Source organism: Crocuta crocuta, unplaced genomic scaffold (assembly GCF_008692635.1).
Source record: "Crocuta crocuta isolate KB4526 unplaced genomic scaffold, BGI_CrCroc_1.0 scaffold72, whole genome shotgun sequence".
Taxonomy (NCBI): domain Eukaryota; kingdom Metazoa; phylum Chordata; class Mammalia; order Carnivora; family Hyaenidae; genus Crocuta; species Crocuta crocuta.
Genome location: NW_027529427.1, coordinates 340,476 through 346,386, shown reverse-complemented (window position 1 = coordinate 346,386; position 5,911 = coordinate 340,476). Strand labels below are relative to the sequence as shown.

Here is a 5,911-nt window from a genome sequence, read left to right as displayed (position 1 = left end):
ACTAATTTGAAAAGATACATGCATTCTTACACTTATAACAACATCACTTACAACAGCCAGTATGAAAGCAACCCAAGTAGTAGCCATGGATAGATGAATGGATAAAGATATTAATCAGCCATAAGAAAGAATGAGGCCTTGCCGTTTTCAACAACATGGACATTCCTAGAGGGTATTATGCTAAGTGAAATGAGTCAGTCAGAGAAAGACAAATACCATATGATTTCACCCATATGTGGAACGTAAAAAAAAAGCAAACAAATAAATGAATAAAAACAAAAACACTGTTAAAGAAGGAAGGCAAGATGGCAGACATACTGGATCTTCATGAGGCTGGGAGCAAGGATTTCCCTATGGATGAGGATGGGGAGGAAAGCATCCAGAAATTGAAAGAAAATGTGAAGGGGCACCTGGGTGGCTTAGTCGGTTAAGCATCCGACTTTCGCTTAGGTCACGATCTCGCAGTTCATGGGTTCGAGCCCCGTGTAGGCCTCTGTGCTGACTGCCAGCTCAGAGCCTGGAGCCTGTTTCGGTCTGTGACTCCCTCTCTCTCTGACCCTCCCCTCCTCACGCTATCTCTCTCTCTCTCTCCTAGGAAAAAAAAAAAAAGAAAATGTGAAGAAATGGAAGGGCCATGGCTTTGGTCCCAAAGAAGGGTTTTGGAGCACAAATGTGGGAGGATTATGACAGTGTGGGAGAGAATGGCCATGAATCTGGACCACGACATTCTATTGAAGGCTGGATTCCATTTGTCACTGGAGTCAGGAGGAAGCCACTGAAGAAGACGTACGTGATAAGTTTGCAGAGTGTGAAGAAATAAAAAACATCCACCTCAACTTGGACAGGCATTGGGAATACCTGAAGGGGTATACTCTAGTTGAGGATGAAACATACAAGGAGGCCCAGCCTGCCCTGGAGGGACTCAATAGCCAGGATTTGATGGAACAGCCCATCAGTGTGGACTGGTAGTTTCTTCAAGGCCCACCGAAGGGCAAGAGAAGTGGCCGAAGATGCAGCAGGAGTGTAGACTGGAGGCAACGCTGACCGCACCTCTGTTGTCCACATGTTTTCTCCAGAGATTCTATATGACCATGCAGGCTTGGGCTGGGGTGGAAGCCACTGTGTTTATATTTAATCTCTCACTCTACTCGCTTGGAGGTTTTTTTTTTTTTTGAGTTATGAATAAATGTTCCATTTTTGTTTTCTAAAAACAAAACAAACAGCAACAACAAAACCCACTCTTAAACACAGAGAACAAACTGATGGTTTACCAGAGGGAAGATGGGTGGGGTATGGGTAAAATGGATAAGGAGATTAAGAGGTATAAACGTCCAGTTATAAAATAAAAAGTCATGAAGACAAAAAGTACAACATAGGGAATATAGTCAATAATACTGTAATAATGTTATATGGTGACTACACTTACCGTAGAGAGCACCAAGTAAAGTATGGAATTGTTGAATCAATATGTTGTATACCTGAAACTAATATAACATTGTATGTTAATTACACTTCAATTAAAAAAAGGAAAAAAGAAATGACCCCAATATATGGTATGTACATGCAATAGAATATTATTCAGCCTTAAAAAGGAAGAGAATTCTGTCACATATTACAACACTGTATGATAAATCTGAAGGATGTATGGTAAGTGAAATAAGCCAGTTTTAAAAAGACAAACAGTGTATTAGCTCACTTATATGAAGTATCTAAAGTAGTAAAGTTCAAAGAAACAGCAATTAGACCGCTTGTTACCAGTGGCTGGAGGAGAAGAAAGGGACAGTAATTTGTTTAATGGCTATAGAGTTTCAGATTTGCAAGAGGAAACGATTCACCATGGAAATATGGTTAACAAACCCTACTGAACCATATACTTAAACGCTGTTAGGAAGGTAAACGTTATGTGTTATTGCCACAATAGAAAAAAATACAAAAGAAAAGATGTGTCACTGCGGAAGACCTAATGTTCAGTAATGACAAATAAGGGAACAGAGGTTATCCTCTCTGAAAATATTCAAGATGTAAGAACAGCGTTTTCAGGAGCATCTTCCTCCTTCCCACTCTGGGAATTGGAGAAAGGTCAATTGTTGGAAGAATGCAGAGGGGTGTTGGAAGATGGGAGAGAAGTAAATGCCTCTAAGGGTTAAAGAGTACAGCAGTATGGCCCCACTTATGTTCTCCTTCACTTAACATCAACACACGAATCTGTGTACACCATTGACAAACTTATTCAGATACAGACTTATAAACAAAATGATTCCTGCTAGATTTATACAGTGAAACCTATTGCCTTTTAAGAATTTTAAAAACATTAGAGGAATAGGCATGGTTTTGGAGAAGAGAGAGATATAAATGCAAACCACTAACCAACTCATCAGTTGGCCGTGGGTTGTCATTGCTTTCTGTTGTTTTCTGACTCATTAGTGTCCAGCTGCACTGCTTAAGTAGCAGGTTTTGTTGTTGTTGTTGTTTAAATCTCAGGACTTCAATGTTCTGTAGAAACAGGTACACTTTATCCCTTCTTCTATGTGCCTGCAGATTTTGCATGCAAAGCATGTTTATAATATATTTGCAATGTGGTAATATCTATGTTTTTGCTATTATATGGAAAAGTTCCCTTGAACCATGGCTGTTTTGTAATGCCAGAGAATAACTACATGGGAATATACTGAAGGGATGAATGAATGTGTGATGTACTTATTGCGATTGGCCTATGCCTCGTATTTGCACTGGGGATTCAAAGCATAACACTGTCCACTGGTTTGCTAGGGCTGCCATGAAAAGGTGCCACAGACTGGGACACATAGTTCTGGCAGCTGGATGTCCAAGGTCAAGATGTCAGCAGAGTTCATTTCTTCTAAGGCCACTCTCCTGGATTGTAAATGGCTGTCTTTTCTCCATTTCTTCACGTGATCTCTCTGCATCTGTGTCCTAATCTCCTCTATTGATAAGGACACCAGCCACATTGGAAAAAGGATCACCCGAAAAGCTTCATTTTAACTTAATTATTTCTTTATTATTTAAAAAATGTTAATGTTTTTTTATTTCTGAGAAAGAGACAGACAGGTAGCGTGAGCAGGGGAGGGTCAGAGAGAGGGGGAGATAGAGAATCTGAAACAGGCTCCATGCTCTGAGCTGTCAGCACAGAGCCCAACGCGGGGCTCAAACCCACGAACTGTGAGATCATGACCTGAGCCAAAGTCGGACACTTAACCGACTGAGCCACCCAGGCGCTCCTATTTTTTTTATTTTTAAACAATTTTTTAATGTTTATTTATTTTAGAGAGACAAAGCATGAGTGGTGAAAGGGCATAGAGAGAAAAAGACACAGAATCTGAAGCAGGCTCCAGACTCTGAGCTGTCAGCACAGAGCCTGATGAAGGGCTTAAACCCGTGAACTGTGAGATTATGACCTGAGCCGAAGTTGGCACTTAACCAACTGAGCCACTCAGATGCCCCTTAATTATTTCTTTAAAGATCACTTTTCCAAATCATACTGAGTCACATACTGAGGTGCTAGGGCTAGGATTTGAATATATGAATACTTTGGCTGGGAGAGGAGTATGTTCAGCCCATAACATATCCTAATGAATTTTCCATTTTTAAATCAAGATAATGGTTATATTTGACTGTAAATGGTTTGTATGTGTGTGACTAAACTTGTAATTATTAATATAAGCTGATCATACTGCAAAAATTAAAGATAACTAAACACCAATTGAACCTACTGATTAATCTTAGATGAAATACAAACCCTTCCAAATTGTTAATGTACTTTCTATAGCTTGTTTCATAATGAGTTATGCCAATGTTGAGAACATTTTCAACATTATAATGAGAAAATGATACTGCACAGAAATGTTTTCTGTTCAAGGTTCAGAAATTTCCACTGCAAACAAAATTAGGTCAGTTGTCTTGATGCACAGGAAATACTTACCACAAATATCTTCCTAGACACAATTAAATTTTTACCCTTTAAAAACTGTTTATTTATTTTTGAGACAGAGTGGGAGCATCTGCACAGAGAGGGGCAGAGAGAGAGGGGGACAGGGGATCAGAAGCAAGCTCTGTGCTGACGTTAGACAGACCAATATAGGGCTCAAACTCAAGAGCTGTGAGATCATGACTTGAGCTGAAAGTCAGACACTTAACTGACTGAGCCACCCAGGCATCACCGATTTACATTTTTATTTGATTGATTGATTGATTGATTTAATAAAATATAATTTATTGTCAAGTTAGCTAACATACAGTGTATACAAAGTGCTCTTGGTTTCAGGGGTATATTCCCATGATTCATTGCTTACGTACAACACCCAGTGCTCATCCCCACAAGTGTCCTTCTCAATGCCCACCACCCATTTTCCCCTTCTCGCCCCCAAAAAACTGTCAGTTTGTTCTCTATATAAGAGTCTTTCATGGGTTTGCCTCCCTCTCTGTTTGAAGCTATTTCTTCCCCTTCCCTTCCACCATGGTCTTCTGTTAAGTTTCACGAGTTCCACATATGAGTGAAAACATATGATATCTATCTTTCTCTGACTGACTTATTTCACTGAGCATAATAGCCTCCAATTCCATCCATGTTGTTGCAAATGGCAGAATTTCATTCTTTATCATTGCCAAATAGTATTTAATTGTATATATAAACCACATCTTCTTTATCCATTCATCAGTTGATAGACATTTGGGCTTTTTCCATGATTTGGCTATTGTTGAGAGTGCTGCTATAAACATTGGGGTACATGTGCCCCTATACATGAGCACTCCTGTATCCTCTGTATAAATTCCTAAGAGTGCTATTGCTGGGTCATAGGGTAATTTTATTTTTAACTTTTTGAGGAACCTCCACACTGTTTTCCAGAGCAGCTGAACCAGTTTGCATTCCCACCAATACTGCAAGAGGGTTCCCATTTCTCCACATCCTCACCAACATCTGTTGTTTCCTAACTTGATAATTTCAGCCATTCTGACCAGTGTGAGGTGGTCTCTCAATGTGGTTTTGATTTGTATTTCCCTGATGATGAGTGATGTTGAGCATCGTTTCATGTGTCTGTTGGCCATTTGATTGTCTTCTTTGGAAAATGTCTATTCATGTCTTTTGCCCATTTCTTCACTGGATTATTTGTTTTTCGGGTTTTGAGTTTGGTAAGTTCTTTATAGATTTTGGATACTAACCCTTTATCTGGTATGTCATTTGCAAATATCAACTCTCATTCTATCATTTGCCTTTTAGTTTTGTTGATTGTCTCCTTAGATGTGCAGAAGCATTTTATCTTCATGAGGTCCAAATAGTTCATTTTTGCTTTTACTTCCTTTGCCTTCTGAGACATGTCAAGTACGAAGTTGCTGTGGCCAAGGACAAAGAGGTTGTTACATGTGTTCTCCATTAGGGTTTTGATGGTTTCCTGTGTCACATTTAAATCTTCCATCCATTTTGAGTTTATTTTTATGTAGGGTGTAAGAAAGTGGTCCAGTTTCATTCTTCTGCATGTGGCTGTCCCATTCTCCCAGCATCATTTGCTAAAGAGACTCTCTTTTTTCCATTGGATACTCTTTCTGGTTTTGTCAAAGACTAGTTGGCCATACATCTGTGGGTCCATTTCTGGGTTCTCTATTCTATTCCATTGATCAATGCGTCTGTTTTTGTTCCAATACCATACTGTCTTGATGATTAAAGCTTCGTAATAGAGGCTAAAGTCCGAGATTGTGATGCCTCGTGCTTTGGTTTTGTTTTTCAACAAAACTTTGGCTATTTGGGGTCTATTGTGGTTCCATACAAATTTTAGGATTGTTTGTTCTAGCTTTGAGAGGAAAGCTGTTGCAATTTTGATTGGGATTGCATTGAATGTGTAGATTGCGTTGATGGTATTGACATTTTAGCACTATTTGTTCTTCCAATCCATGAGCCATG

The 5,911-nt window shown here is 39.3% G+C and overlaps 1 pseudogene; it reads left to right on the top strand.

Moving 5' to 3' along the window:
* The first annotated feature begins 305 nt into the window (after positions 1-305).
* On the top strand, positions 306-1,044 carry LOC144227343 (RNA-binding protein 8A-like; annotated as a pseudogene).
* Positions 1,045-5,911: the final 4,867 nt, after the last annotated feature.